This window comes from Oryctolagus cuniculus, chromosome 4, assembly GCF_051225735.1.
Source record: "Oryctolagus cuniculus isolate XC-2025 breed Fujian yellow rabbit chromosome 4, ASM5122573v1, whole genome shotgun sequence".
Classification (NCBI taxonomy): Eukaryota; Metazoa; Chordata; class Mammalia; order Lagomorpha; family Leporidae; genus Oryctolagus; species Oryctolagus cuniculus.
Genome location: NC_142870.1, coordinates 105,307,059 through 105,323,645, shown reverse-complemented (window position 1 = coordinate 105,323,645; position 16,587 = coordinate 105,307,059). Strand labels below are relative to the sequence as shown.

The 16,587-nt window shown below is 36.9% G+C and overlaps 1 protein-coding gene and 1 pseudogene across 4 annotated transcripts in view; one reads left to right on the top strand and one right to left on the bottom strand.

The window, feature by feature from the left end:
* Window positions 1–16,587, top strand: part of NAALADL2 (N-acetylated alpha-linked acidic dipeptidase like 2) — a 1,439,631-nt gene that overhangs the window by 108,440 nt on the left and 1,314,604 nt on the right. The gene's annotated exons all lie outside the window — the stretch shown is intronic.
* Window positions 6,920–7,288, bottom strand: LOC138849336 (small ribosomal subunit protein eS24 pseudogene; annotated as a pseudogene).

Sequence of the window (16,587 nt, the reverse complement as noted above, 5' to 3'; positions counted from 1 at the left end):
TCTTTGTCAGTGCCAATATCTTGCAGGGTTTCTCCAATGTTCTCTAATAATTTGATGGTTTCGGGTCATAGATTTAGGTCTTTAATCCATGTTGAGTGGATTTTTGTGTAAGGTGTAAGGTAGGGGTCTTGCTTCATGCTTCTGCAGGTGGAAATCCGGTTTTCCCAGCACCATTAATTGAATAGACTGTCCTTGTTTTTAGATCCTCAATCAAATATAAGTTGGCTGTAGATGTTTGGGTTTATTTCTGGTGTTTCTATTCTGTTCCATTGGTCTATCCGTGTGTTTTTGTACCAGTACCATGCTGTTTTGGTATCAACTGCCCTGTAGTATGTCCTGAAATCTGGGATTGTGATGCCTCCGGCTTTGTTTTTGTTGTACAAAATTGCTTTAGCTATTTGAGGTCTCCTGTGTCTCCATATGAATTTCAGCATCATTTTTTCTAGATTTGAGAAGAATGTCTTTGTTATCTTGATTGGCATTGAATCTATAAATTGTTTTTGGGAGAATGGACATTTTGATGATGTTGATTCTTCCAATCCATGAGCATGGAAGATTTTTCCATTTATTGGTGTCCTCTTCTATTTCTGTCTTTAAGATTTTTAATTCTCATCATAGAGATCTTTGACATCCTTGGTTATGTTTATTCAAAGATATTGGATTGTTTTTGTGGCTGTTGTGAATAGGATTGATCTTATAAGTTCTTTTTCATCCGTGGCATTGCCTGTGTATGCAAAGGCTGTTGATTTTTGTGCATTGATTTTATATCCTGCTACTTTGCCAAACTCTTCTGTGAGTTCCAGTAGTTTTTTAGTAGAGTTCTTTGGCTCCCCTACATGAAGAATCATATCATCTGCAAAGAGGTATAGTTTGACTTCTTTCTTCCCAATTTGTATCCCTTTAATTTCTTTTTTTTGCCTGATGGCTCTGGCAAAAGTTCCAGACTATATTGAATAGCAGTGGTGAGAATGGCATCCCTATTTGGTTCCAGATCTCAGTGGAAATGCTTCCAACTTTCTCCCATTCAATAGGATGTTGGCCGTGGTTTTTTCATAAGTTGCTTTGATTGTATTAAGGAATGTTCCTTCCATACCCAGTTTGCTTAGAGTTTTCATCATGAATGTGTGTTGTATTTTATCGAATGCGTTCTCTGCATCTATTGAGATAATCATATGGTTTTTCTTCTGCAGTTTGTTAATGTGGTGTATCACATTGATTGATTTGTGCACATTGAACCATCTCTGCACACCAGGGATAAATCCCACTTGGTCTGGGTAGGTGATTTTTCTGATGTGTTGTTGTATTCTGTTGGCAAGAATTTTATTGAGTATTTTTATGTCTATGTTCATCAGGGATATTGGTCTGTAATTTTCTTCAGTGCTGCATCTTCTCAGGCCTAGGGATTAAGGTGATGCTGGCTTCATAGAAAGAATTGGGAGGATTCCCTCTTTTTCGATTGTTCTGAATAGTTTGAGAAGAACTGGAGTTAGTTCTTCTTTAAATGTCTGGTAGAACTCAACAGTGAATTCATCTGGTCCTGGGCTTTTCTTTGTTGGGAGGGCCTTTATTATTGTTTCAATTTCTTTCTCTGTTATGCGTCTATTTAGGTTTTCTATGTCTTCAATTTAGGTAGATTGCATGTGTCTAGGAGCCTGTCCATTTCTGATAGATTTCCCTGTTTGCTGGCATACAACTCTTTGTAGCAATTTCTGATGATTATTTTTATTTCTGTGGTGTCTGCTGTTACATTTCCTTTTTTTATCTCTGATTTTATTGATTTGGGTCTTTTCTTTTTTTAGTTAGTTGTGCCAATGGTGTCAATTTTATTTATTGTTTTCAAGAAACCAGCTCTTCGCTTGGCTGACTTTTTGTAATTTTTTTTGGATTCAATCCTGTTGATTTCTTCTCTGATTTTAATTATTTCTCTTCTGCTACTAAATTTGGGTCTGGTTTTCTGCAGTTTTTCTAGATCCTTGAGATGTGTTGAGAGCTCATTTATTTGTGTGCCTTTCCAATTTCTTGATATAGGCACCTATTGCTATAAACTTTCCTCTCAACACTACCTTTGCCATATCCCATAAGTTTTGCTATGTTGTATTGTTATCCTCATTTACTTCCAGAAATTTTTTGATTTCTCTTTTGATTTCTTCTATGACCCAGTGTTCATTCAGGAGCATGTTGTTTAGTCTCTATGTGTTTGCATACTCTCTAGGGATTCCTGAGTTGCTAATTTCCACCTTCCTTCTGCTGTGGTCTGAGAAGCTTCATGGTATGATTCTAATTCTTTTAAATTTGCTGAGACTTGCTTTATGGCCTAGTATGTGGTCAGTCCTAGAGAAGGTTCCATGCACTGCTGAGAAGAATGTAAAATCTTTAAATGTAGATTGAAAGTTCTGTAGATATCTGTTAGATCCATCTGGGCAATAGTGTCGATTAAATCTGCTATTTTCTTGTTGATATTCTGTCCGGTTGATCTGTCTGTTTCTGAGAGTGGAGTATGAAACCCCAGTACTATTGTATTGGAATCTAAGTCTCCCTTTAAGTCCGTTAACATATCTTTTAAATAAACCGGTGCCCTGTAATTAGGTGCATATACATTTATAATAGTTACATCTTCCTGTTGAATTGAACCCTTAATCATTATATAGTGTCCCTCTTTGTCTCTCTTAACAGTTTTTGTGTTAAAGTTTATATTGTCTGATATTGATATGGCAACACCTGCTTTTTTTGGTTTCTGTTGGCATAGAATATCTTTTTCCAACCTTTCACTTTCAGTCTGCATGCATCTTTCTTGGAAAGATGTGTTTCTTGTAGGCAGCAAATAGATGGGTTTTGTTCCTTAATCCATTCAGCCAGTCTGTGCCTTTTAACTGGAGAGTTGAGTCCATTAACATTCAATGTGACTATTGATAAGTAGTAACTTTGCCCTGCCATTTTCCCAAAGATATTTTCTAGCTTCACTCATTCTGTTTTTAAGGCTCTCTAATGTGTTTGCCATTTGATCTACTGAATTCTTCATTTCATTATGATTTCTATTTTTTTTTTTAAATTTTTGACAGGCAGAGTGGACTATCACAGTTTCATGTTCTACTAGTTGCTTCATTCCATTTTGATTCCTCCTTAAGATTTCATTTTCAGGAGAGAGATTTTCTATCCTGTCCAATAAGGATTTCTGTAGTTCAAGAATTTGTTTTTGAGAACTTCTTAATGTTCTTATAAATTTTTTGAGATCTGTTTCTTGCATTTTTTCTATCTTATCATCTTCATATCTTGAATTGGGGTGTGTTGTTCATTTGGGGTATCATAGTGTCTTCCTTGTTCTTGTTACCTCAGTTTCTGCGTTTGTTGTTTGGCATTGTGGAGATATTCTTTGGTTTCTTTGTGGTAGTGGTTTTTCTTTTTATACTATGACTCTAGATTAAGTGGACTGTCTGCTTTTGATGGATCCTTAGAGGCTGTGATGGGTGTGGCCAGAGAGCTCTGTTTGGTTCTTCAGGGTTAAGGGTGTGCCAAAGGTGACACACCCAGGTTGTTCTCTCTCTCTCTCTCTCTCTCTCTTTTTTTTTTTTTTTTTTTTTGACTCAGAAGGGAAGTAATTCTGCACAGCTGAGCGGAGTTGAGGGTAGTCAATGTATGAAATCTGGCCCCTGTGTGTATTTATCTGCTCTACCTCAAGGACCACACAGAGGGTCTGTGCAGCCCTCAGTGTTGTCTCTAATTTCTCTTCAGTCTCCCACCGGGTTGCAAAGGTTACTGAGTTTGTATACTCCCTGAGTTCTCTTGCCCACCCTCAGATTTTCACAGTCTCAGTTCATTAGCTACATACCTTCACTAGCTCCTAACCTCCTGTTATTTCTCCCCACCAGAGTCAGGTTTTTTTGCTTGGCCGATGGCGGGCGCTGCTTTATGTATGTCCAAAATGGCACCTGCTCTTTGTCTTGCTCGGCTTTGTAAGGTGAGTGGAGAGAGAGGCTCATGTATGTGCTGGTTCCCCTTATTTATTCATTTGTTTTCTCTCTTCCAGTCAGCCTGGTGAACTTTCCACAGCGGGGCTTCAAGCCTTGTTCCCTCTAGGCTCTTTGCCATTTCCCCGCCAATTTCTCAGGCTACTGAGGTTTTGCCTCACCTCCTCTTTCAGTGCTGGTGCGCAGACTCCGCGGCTGGGCTTCCAAGCCATGGGCGTCCTTTCTCTCCCCGTAGGTCCTCAGTGTCACATCCACTAGATACGAAAGAGTTTCGTCTGCAATTTTTTTTTTCTCAAGCCTTTCCCTGAGACTACAGTAACTGCACTTTAATTAAACTATCTTTTCCTGGGCTATCAGTGCGCACCCTCACTATTCCGCCATCTTCAAATCAAAGTTTTTCTAATATTTATTTCTTTTCCTATATTGTTCTTTAACTTCAGATTCTGAGTATCTGAAATATTAAAATTCAGCTAACATAAATTACAAGGAAATATTTTGTGAATCACCTCTTCTGAATACCTGCTGATGTTCATATTCTATTTAACTTTGATTCCATGTAGTTGTAATTAAGAATGAAGCAAGATATAAATAATAAAGAGAATTTAGTGATGAATTCTGGTAACACTTTCTTGATTACCGTATATCTGAATGATCTTTTAAAAACTTTTTTACATTCTGATTTATTTTCTTCTAAATTAGAAAATTGAAATATGGGAAAACACATTTGACATGTGCTAAAGCACAGATTTATGTCTGAATTTGGTGATTCTTAAGTAATATGGAGGTTAATATTCAAGGGATTTGACAGCTTGATAAGTTCAATATATTTATTTAGTGAATTTAAAGCAGGTTGATCAGTCAGTCATTCAACATATCCTGAATATGTGACTTATGCATGTAAATGCACTGGATTTTACAAAAACTCCTTTTTTGAAAGCAATTAATCAAAAAAGCATTAACCGGGCTCCACTTATGATTTGATTCATTATGGAATATAGAAGAGTTTAGTGTGTTTTCTGTCACACACAACTGTTTATAATTATGGGGAATCAAAATAAGCAGTGAGAAAATAATACAAAATTAGAAAACAGGAGCATGAAGTGAAGACTCTGAGAACCATTAAAGAAAGGTTAAGTATAAGTATGTGTGCCATGGGATTTTCAGGAAGGCATTTTAGAGATAATATGGCTTGAGCTGGACTATGATGATAGATGGGGACAATTCAGGTAGACAGGAAAGAGGTAAATAGAAAACTTTCTGGATGACCAGTAGCATGAACTGTTGAGGCAGTCATTTAGCCAGTAATGTCAGGGAGAAGGACAATGCTAAAAGGAGATGTGAGTGGAACAGACTTGTCCTTGGAAGTAAATGGATGTGAGCAGATGTAGGTAGAGTCAAGACTTTCAAAGCCAGGCAGAAAACTTTAAACTCTAGGCAGTGGATTGTTGCCAAGTTTGTTTAAAATTAATTAATTAATTAATTAAATTTGAAAGGTAAAGATAGTGACAGAGATCTATCATCTGCTGGTTTATTCCCCAAATTTCCTCAACAGATTGTGATGGGCTGGGATGAAGCCACTATTGGAAGTAAGACTTTGTGCACTCTGATATGAGATATGGGCATCCAAGCAATGGCTTATCTTCTGTGCCAAACGTCCAACCCCCTGTTGCAAGTTCTTAAGCCTGGAGTATCTCAAAAAATGATAGGGTCTTCTGAAAAATTAGTGTAGAAAAAAAATCAGTGGAATTAGAGGCGGGGTGCTTGGCTGAGGGAGCTGTGGACTTCATGTACAAGATGAAGTAGGTTAAATTACAGTGCTGATGGAGAGTGAATGAAGAAATACCATCTAGGTAATTAGCTATATTTTACTGATACTTATTTCATATTTACAAATATAGTACAACAATTAACTCATTCCAGAGACACTAATTAGCAATCAGGTTAAGTTACTTTGATTACCTCTTTTACATTTAATTAAAAGCATTTTAAGAAAGCTGGTTTCTAAGATGTTTTATGACTACTCTCGATGTTGTTTCTCTTTCACTTTTCCTTCATTTGTTTTATCTCCCTGTACCTGCCTCAGCCCCTTTTTTCTATCTTTCTCTTTCTCATTTTACCTTCAAAATGAACAAAATTTCATGGTTGCTTTTATTAACTTATTTGTAAAAATTAATCATCATTAAGTAATCATTGTGAAATTATTGTATAAACATCCTTTAATAATTATATATGCTTAAAATGAAAAAAAATCGAGTAAACCTTTAATGTCTCTTTCATTCTGCTGAGCTTAATCCAGTCCTACTCTTAAGAGGTAGCCATTTGGGGCCTGTATGGTGTCTAGCAGATAAAGCCACTGCTTGCAATGCTGGCATTCTGTATGGGTGCCAGTTCGAATCTCAGCTGACCTTGGACCCCTGGAACCTACATGGGAGACCCAGATGGAGTTCCAGCCTCTGGCTTTAGAATGACCCAGCATAGGCTACTGGGGCCATTTGGGGAATGAGTTAGTGGGTGGAAGATCTCTCTCTCTCTCTCTTTGTGTTTCCCTCTCTTTCTGTAACTTTGCCTCTCAAACAAATCTTTAAAAAGAGAAAGAGAAACAATCATAGTACATGTCTTAATAAGTGTTACAACCAATAGTTTAACAAATAAATGTGATCTAACTTTCTAATTAAGGGAAGCTTCTGGGGCTGTTGAGAGAGATTTTAATCAATTAAAATTCTCAACCCACAAACCAAGTCATCAGTGGATAATACATATGTTGTATAAATGGAGAAATAAGTATAGAATCTGAGAGCTATCAGGAGGGAAAAAAATTAGAAGTTTGAAAATGGCTACCTTTTGTTTATTGCAAGTTTATACATTTTATTAATTCCCAAGAAAAATTTGCAAAATCGCTGTAGATAAAGTCACTGCAAAAGCTTTACTCCTTTGGCTGTTATCCAATCTCCAGATCACTTATTGCCAGCACCAATATTGGCCTTAGCAGTTCCCTTGACCTTGCTCATCCTGTTCTTATGGTCCTTTCACTGTTTCTTTGAGATCTTTTTCTTCTCATACAGGCCATGTCATACAAGTTTATGTTTGGGTTCATTTTTCTTAGCATAATCCAATCATGATTCATGCCAAAGCCTGTTGTCTTTCCAAGACCAAAATGAGTTCTGAATCATTATACTGAGATGACATCGGGAGTGGTCTTGCACAGTTTGGCTATTTTTGCCAAATTTCTCTTAGGCACAGTTGCTTTTCCAGGATGGAGAACATCAATAATTTAGTTTCCTCTGAAGTAGTCAGTTAGTCATGAACTTTCTGGTCCAAATAGTTATTGTCCTTCATGATAGTGGTCAACCTTTATAAAATTAATGAGGAAAAGAGCTCTTTTTTAAATTTATATATTTGAAAGGCAGAGTTACAGCTAGATAGAGGGAGAAACAGATTTTCCATCCACTGGTTCACTCTCCAAAAGACCAAGATGACTGGAGCTAGGACAGTCTAAAGCCCAGATCCAGGTGCCAGCAATTTCTTCCCAGTCTCATGTGGGTGGCAGGGGTGCAAGCAACTGGGCTATCTTCTGCTGTTTTCCCAGGTACAATAGCAGGGAGCTGGATCAAAAGTAGAATATTCAAGACTCAAACCATTGCTCATATAGGATGCTGTGCCATTTGGGCTGTGGCTTAATATGCTGCAACACCTTGTTTTTCATTTCTCATATATATAAAATAAATATCCTGGAAAAATCATATACTTTTTTTGCTTTCTTAGTGTATCTGTTGACATTTGTGTCCAAATGTTCTACAACAGGCCTACTAAGTGGCTATCGATTGCCTTCTTAAATTACCAAATTCATTAAATAACTGATTGGATATATTAAAATTTTTCTTTACTTTTTAAGTTAAAGATTATCTTTTTTAAGCGTTTATTTATTTGAGAGGTAGAGTTACAGACAGAGAGAGGGAGAGACAGAGAGAAAGGTCTTTCATCTGTTCATTCACTCCCCAAATGACCATAATGTCTGGAGCTGGGCTGATCTGAAGCCCGGAGTCAGGAGCTTCTTTGGGGTCTCCCACACTGGTGTTGGGGCCCTAGCACTTGGGCCATCTTCTGCTGCTTTCCAGACCATAGCGGGGAGCTGGATCAGAAGAGGAGCAGACAGGACACGAACTGGTGCCCTTATGGGATGCCGGTGTTGCAGACAGAGGCTTAATTTTTCTTCATTTTTGGCCTGGAGTTATCCGTGTTCTGGCTCTTCTGATACTTGGATCAGTTTTAACTGCTTCATTTAGGCCAGGTGTAACTGTCATCCTCGAATTGTTCTGCTGTGTTACAATAGGCAGTGGTGATACCTGCATCCAGTAGTGTTCCAGAAAGGGAGCCTAGGAAAAGTTATTTATTTCACTTTCACACTTGGTTGATCGATTAGCAGAATATAGCAGCTTCCTCTCATTCAGAAGTCTCTATTATCTTGTACGATTTCTGTGGATAAGTCAGAAGCCATTGTGATAGTTACTGTTTATTTTCTAAGGAAATTTTTTTTTCAAGTTTTTTTTTTTAATTTTTTTTTAATCTTTTTTTTTAACTTTTATTTAATGAATATAAATTTCCAAAGTACAGAATATTGATTACAATGGCTTCCCCCCCATAACGTCCCTCCAACCCGCAACCCTCCCCTTATCCATTCCCTCTCCCCTTCCATTCACCTGTGCCTTTCAAGTTGGTCTTTTGGTTTGGTAATTTTCTTGTTATTGTTATAATTATTATTTGGATTTTCTAGCTTCTAATTTCTTTATTTCTGAAACTCTTGTGGGGAAAAATGATGGCCATCCTGAAAAATTCTCTGATTTTTTTTTTCTTTGTTTCTTGTTTTTCCCAATTTCTGTTGTGTCTCAGAAATTCCTTGATTTTATCTTTTATAATAATTATATTGTAACTTTTATTAAAGCTTGCTTTATGATTACTTATATTTTATGATCTCACATTCTTGTTTGATGGTATACCATATTAATTCTATTTTGTTGAACTCTTTCTAACTTTCTGTATTATCTTTGTTTCCTTCTAATTCCCTTTTTTCTTCTGTTTGTTTCTTTAAGTCTCTTTAATGTTGAAGGCATTTCCCACATATTAGTAACCCTTAAATATGGGTTTTTAAGAGTAAAACAGAGACAGGGAACTTACATAAACACTGAACCAGTGTCTCCGTTTGAAATCTCTAAGTTCTCCCCTGATTTGTATAACATCTGGTACTCCAAGTTTTGATCTCTCAGGAAATATATAATGAAATTAACTTATTTTGCATAGAAATCTTCCTCTGAACCTTCTTAAATTATACCTTATGCTCTGCTAATGTAGTTGGCCATTTTTTCATCCCTCTTCTTCATCATAAAGGCCTTTGAAATTTCTTATTTTTGCCTCATTCCTGCTCTTTTTTCTTTTGTTTCACATACTTTCATAAAATTTCTATATTCTTGTTTTAGTTGGGCATGTGGAAAGAGATAAAGATATGTTTAACCAGAAATTTACTGCATTTTGTTTTTAAGATTTTTCCTATTTTGTTGAATGAGTGACAGAGGGAGAAACACAGAGAGAAACAGATCTTCCATCCTCTGGTTTACTCCCCAAATGGCTGCAAAGACCAAGACTGGGCCAAAGCCAAGAGCCTGGAACTCCATCTTGGTCTCCCACATGGGTGTCAGGGACACAAGTACTTGGGCCGTCTTCCACTGCTTTCCCAGACACATTAGCAGGAAGCTGGATCAGAACCAGAGCTGCGGGGACTCTGACACTCTGATATGGGATGCTGACATGTAAACAGACTATTTCATCCAGTGCATCACAATGCTGGCCTCTAGAAATTTACTCAATTTTCAAAAAGAATATTGAGGCATTATGTCATTCATTAGACTATTCACTGTTGGTACACAAATTTAATTTTATAAAGTGGAACTATATAGGTTTCTATATAGGTTTTGTTCTATATCACTTTGGTACAATTAGAATATCAGTTGTATAATCCTAAAAGAAAAAAAAATATCATTTATTATTATTGAGCACAAACTGTTTGCCTCTTACCATCACATCGATAAGCTTTATACCAGCCTAGAAAAGGAGATATGGAACATGTGTTTAGCATAGTTGTTAAGATGCCTGTATCTGACACTGGGGTACCCAGGTTTGGTTCTCAGCTCTAGCATTTTGACTCCCCTTAATATGGAGTCTACATGGTATCTGTGAAAGCTCAAGTGATTGAGTTCCTGCCACCCCCATGGGGGACTTGAATTGTATTCCTGGCTCCTGGATTCAACCCTGCTCAGCCTTAGCTTTTGCAGGCATTTGGAGGTGAACTGTTGGATGCTCTCTAACCCTGTGTTCCTCCTTCTGTCTCTTTCAAATAAATAGGTCAAAGAAAATAAAATTAATAAAGTTATTTCTCCCATTTTAGTGTTTAAGAAAAAGAGTCAAAATGAAAGTAGTATTCCAAGGTAGCATATATCCTTGGGTGTAATTACTGTTTTTCCTCCTCAGATCTATATGACTCCTGTAGGCAAGTTCATACTTTCCCTGTGAAAGTTCAGTAATTGAGTAGACTGAATGACAATAGGTAGGTTAACAGGAGAAAATGAATATACATGGGTGTAGAAACCATACAAAATATGAAACTTAAGTTTTCTTTTCCCTTGGGGACAGCAAGCAGCAGGAGCAGCAGCAGCAGCAGCAGCAACAGCAAAATGGAAAGAGATCTCCATGTAAACAGACTCTCTCTTGGTGTCTGATGTAAAGAGTCATTCTGAGAACCTCAAATGGGTGATGGCTACCTGCATGCCATCACCTGCTTCAAGGAAAGCTGATTCCACTCCCAGCTCAACAGCTAGAACCTAATTAGTCTAAGCCATTATAAAAATCAGTAATTGATTCTGGGGAGGCCATGTGACCCAGCTCTGGCCAATGAGAAGCAGGAGAGATGTGTTCGTGCATTTACCAGGAAAGGTTCTCTTATTCTTAAGGAGACACCAGAAGAAGGTATTTCTGCATCTCCAAAGCTGCAGAAATTCACCTTTCCACCATGAAAAGAGGCAGCTTTCCGGGTGGCAGAATGGACACATGGAGTCATAGATCCACTCTGCTCTGCTTCCATACCTCCTACTCTGTGATACCAGGAAAGAACAGAGACTCATTGTTTCAGGCTTTGCAGGCCAAAAGGCAAAACCAAGAACATTATTTACATACTTATGTGAGTGCAACAAGGGGAAAAATGAACTAATTTTTTATTAATGAAATTTGAAATATAATGATAATAGTATATTTTTTAATGCTACAGATCTACCAGTGAGACAAGTAGGGTTCTTTTTTTTGTAGTTCTCTCTGTCATCAAATTGTGTGTGTGTGTGTGTGTGTGTGTGTTTTGACAGGCAGAGTTAGACAGTGAGAGAGAGAGAGACAGAGAAAAAGGTCTTCCTTTTTCTGTTGGTTCACCCCCCAAATGGCTTCTACGCCGGTGAGCTGCGCCGATCCGAAACCAGGAGCCAGGTGCTTCCTCCTGGTCTCCCATGTGGGTGCAGGGCCCAAAGACCTGGGCCATCCTCCACTGCACTCCCGGGCCACAGCAGAGAGCTGGACTGGAAGAGGAGCAAGTGGGACAGAATCCGGAATCCCAACTGGGACTAGAACCCAGGGTGCCAGTGCCACAGGTGGAGGATTAGCCAAGTTAGGCGCGGTGCCACCTGCTGTCATCAAATTGTAAAAACATCCTTGAATGGCAGACCATGCAAAACCAAGCAAGGGGCCAGATCTGACACATGGGCTTTAGTTTGCCAACCTCTGTTTTAAGGGAATTTTTATTTTCTAGTTTTTATTGGTTGAAAATTATTTTTCATAAATAAATACTGCTGTTCATAAAAAAAAAAGAAACTTAAAAAAAAAAGACATATAGTTGAGGCTTGAATACCCTCTTCATAGAGGGGAAAGAGTAGTGGGGGATGTGTGCAATTTCAGAGAGGTAGTAAGTGATCCTTAAGGAAAATGAATATACCTAAAAAGAGACAATGGCCAGGGGAAAAGTTTCTTTGAGGTCTGCGTGTGGTGTTTCATTTTCCATTTTCTGTGAAAGGCATTTAACGCTCCTGGTTAATAAAATTTCAGTAAAGTGATTGAAGCACACTGTTTTCTTCTTTGTTGGATCCCATCTTTCAGTAGATTAAAGAACTTTAGACAAAACCCTACCCTGCTTTTGCTGCTCCTTGGATGCTCTCATTTTGAAGTCCAAAGCAGCATATGTTGGAGTATTATTTTCTGATCTCCAAATACTCCAAATCTTAGAATTTCTGATGTAAGCATCTTTCTTAGTTTCTTTTTCCTCCCATCTTCTCTACCTCTTCTTCCTTCTCCTTGTTTTTCTTCCTTCTGGAGTTCTGAATTAAGTATAATTATGATGAAGTTTAGTGGAGATAGTTACAGCTGTTTAAACTGTAGATTAAGTAGGATTTGATATACTTGTGATTTCATTTTGACATACTCTCAAAGACATTCAACTTATGGCATTTAAATATTGAAATAGTAAATTACAAAGGAATTATAAATGTATTCTGAGTATTTACTGAAGTTACCAAGTTCTTGAAGTGTAAAGCTAGAGGTGGAAAAGGATAACAAATTAATGCAATATAAAGATGTATAATCTTTTGGAAAAGCAGTTTGACAATATATGTCCACAGTCTTTAAAATGTTGATAACCCCTGATACAGACATCTCATTTTAGAACCATCTCCTAAGGAAGGAATCCAAACTAAATATAAATCTTCAAAATTTTGGTGTTTATTATTAACCAGACAAACATAAAATACGAAACAACCTAAATTTCTTCAATGGGATAATTTTTATTTATTTTTTGAAGATAAAAATAATAAAATTGCATTTTCTAATGTATTTAAACCAAATACAACTTTTTAAAAAATACAAAATGATTTTAAAAATTAACAAAAAGGGTATATTTCATATGTTATTAGGGTTCTTGCTCATGACCACATAGCTTTGCAGTCATATCTGTATCAAGCCATCTACACCTGCAAAGCTGGAGAGAATGCAGAGCATATTGTTGAAAAGTGATGTAAGAGAGGTACAAATATGCAAAATCAAAATAAAAGAAAAAGGGTTAAATCTAAGGAATTAGGGTAGCCATTCATGATTTATATGTGTAATGCAAGAGAGATGATGCATAACCCAGATTTCAGAAATCCTGGAGTTTTGTGAATCCAATAATACAAATTTTAAAATAGTTTTAGCATTTTGAAAAGCCTAACAAATGTGATACATTTACCTGTACTAAGGCTTCACAAGCTAAATGAGTATCAAGTTTTTGTTTCTCTGAATTACATCGATTGAAGTAATGCCTGAAGTTGAATGTAATTTCTGAAGGGAGATAGGTATCTATTTAATAAATTATGGGGAAGCCATAGTATGGAATTGATAATTCTTAAACTTGATATTTTTAAAGGATACCTATAATACTATATGAATATCTGATGTGTTTGGTGAAAAAATACAGAATTTTACTAATTGTACAATAAAAATTAAGTTAGACTTTATATGCATATACATAGACACAAGAATGGAAGAACATAGACCAAATTGCTGATAGTATTTGTCCCTGAATTCTTGAATTATTGGCAATTTAACTGTTCTTATTGATGCTTTTTTATAGTTGCCATATTTCTTAAAAAGAAAACAGAAGGATTCTAGTTTCTCTTGGCTGATTTTTTAAAAGATTTATTTATTTATTTATTTGAGAGATAGAATTACAGACAATGAGAGGGAGAGACAGAGAGAAAGGTCTTCCTTCGGTTCACTCCCCAAATGGCCTCAACGGCTGGAGCTGCACTGATCTGGAGCCAGGAGCCGGGAGCCAGGAGCCAGGAACTTCTTCCAGTCTCCCATATGGGTACAGGAGCCCAAGGACTTGAGCCATCTTCTACTGCTTTCCCAGGCCATAGAAGAGAGCTGGATTGGAAGAGGAGCAGCCGAGATTAGAACCGGCACCCGTATGGGATGTCGCGCTTCAGGCCAGGGCTTTAACCCTCTGCGCCACAGCTGCAGGTTCTTTAGAGTTCTTCTTAACCTTTGTCTCACCATCTGGGGATATTTCTAATGGGGTAAAATTGGCCTTTTATGGTACTACATTAACAATTTGCTATATTGAATTCTTGTCATTTTTTATTGTCCCCTTGCTTGCATTCCTTGACTGCATTCTCCCATTTTCTATCTTAACACTCACCATTGGGTTGTCATAATTTATTTTGGTACTTGCTATTTGATATTTTAAGTTTACTGTGTATTTTTATTTATTATGCAACTTTAAATATAATTCATATACAAATTGGAACTTGTTTCTGAAATACTTTATAATAACATATAAATTGTTTTCTAAATATGTTATATTTGAGAAAAGTTAATGTTATATAATGCATCTCAAGAATAAAATGTAAGGGGGAAAAACCTGTTACATTATAAATATTATCCTGTTTTACAAGTAAAGAACATAAGACTTAAGGACATTATTTAAAGAAGTTATCAATGATGCCCTCTGGAATGAGGATTGTGTGTGTGTGTGTGTGTGTGTGTATCCTAGCTTGATAGTTTCCAGCTTAGAGTTTTTATGTATTATATGAAATCTACTTAATGTTGCATTTAATATTTAACATATACCAATATTTCTAATTTAATGCAACAAGAAATAAACAACCATTTAGTTTTTTCTTGTCTGACTTTTAAAAGCTATATTACTGGCATGGAGTGGAAGATGCCTGAAGTTTATTTTGAAAGTCAGGAGTGGTGGCCTTGATATCCATGATCCTTGGTTCAAATTCTGCTGTCTGCTACATTTGTGGACACTTGGAGAAGTTTCTTAAGTCTTTAGGCTTCAGTTTTATCTGATGTAAATTAGAAAAATAATATTTATCTTTTAAAGTTGGTTCACAGATTTCTAAAAATATACATACAAACATTCTAGTGCTTTATAATAGTAGTCATTATATTAGTGAAGATTATTTTGATTGCTGATAACCTATAATAACAAACTATGTAAAACTTAATAATAAGACTAAATTTTATACATTCTAATTAGTGGAGCACTTTCATATATAACATATTTTATCTTTCCCAAAGTTCTGAGAAACATTATTATTCTTAGCTGCTCTTGCATACTAGTGAAAAAGATAGCATTCAGGAAGATTAACTGATGTGAATAGTAAATTATGAAATAGAAATATGAGTCTAAAAGTCCAATTTCAGAGTCTCTGCTTTTTGTACAATAAAATATTGTTTTCTGATTAATAATAAGTAAGTTCACATTCTGAATGACAAACATATTTATTTGGCCTAAAAGTTTTAGTAGATAAATGAATTCCTAACAGATCTAGGTATGAGTTTATTTTTACTAAAAATCAATAATGTATGGGGCAGTTGGCACTGAATAAATTGCATAGTGATTTATAATTTTCTCAGTGTTTTCACATGTATTAGTTTAGTTGTGACATCAGTACGGACAGGATGGGTAGCTACATACATGCATTTCAAATGATAAACTTGAGGTTCTGATGGATGGTATTTTGCTGAAGGTGATGCAGTTATTAATCAGCAGATTTTCATGTGTCCAAATGTACTGTTTTTTCCTCTAATAGGTTTTAAGTATCAAGTTTTACATGGGTGACCTAAATTCTATTTCATTCAGCATTTACTGAATAAGTTTTATGTTTTTTTTTAATTTATTTTATTATTTATTTGAAAGAGTTACAGAGAGAGGTGGAGACAGAGAGAGAGGTCTTCCATCTGTTGGTTTACTCCCCAGATGGCCGCAATGGCCGGAGCTGTGCCGATCCAAAGCCAAGCCAGAAGCTTCTCCTGGGTCTCCCACGTGGGTACAGGGTCCCATGGACTTCAGCCATCTTCTACTCCTGCCCAAGGAAATAGCAGAGAGCTGGATTGGAAGAGAAGCAGCCGGGACTAGAACCAGTGTCCATATGGGGTGCTGGTGCTTCAGGCCAGAGCTTTAACCCACTGCGCCACAGCACTGGCCCCCAAGTTTTATGTTTAAGAGTGAATGTTCGGTGCCAGCGCTGTGGCATGGGTTAAGCTGCCTTCTGCAGTGCTGGCATCCCATATGGGTGCTTGTTTGAGTCCTGGCTGCTACGCTTCTGATCCAGCTCTGCCATGGCGTTGGAAAGCAGTAGAAGATGGCCCAAGTTCTTGAGACCCTGCACCCATGTGGGAGGCCTGGAAGAAGCTCCTGACTCCTGGCGTCGGATCTGCATAGCTCTGGCCATTGTGGCCATCTGGGGGGTGAACCAGTAAGATGAAAGACCCCCCCCCGTCTCTCTCTCTGCAACTCTGCCTTCCAAACAAATAAATATTTAAAAAAAAACAGTGAATATTCTTAGAAATGCAAAATGAACAAGACAGATCCTTGCTGCTCTTGGTTTAGGAGATGGGGAGATAAAACTGAATAATTAGAGATGATTATGATAAGACATAGAATGAAAGATATCAAAACAAATCTAAGTTGTATGTTGGTTAATGAAATCCTAAAAGCTGTTACAGTTTTTCCAGCAATCTCACTACTAGATATATACACACAAGACAT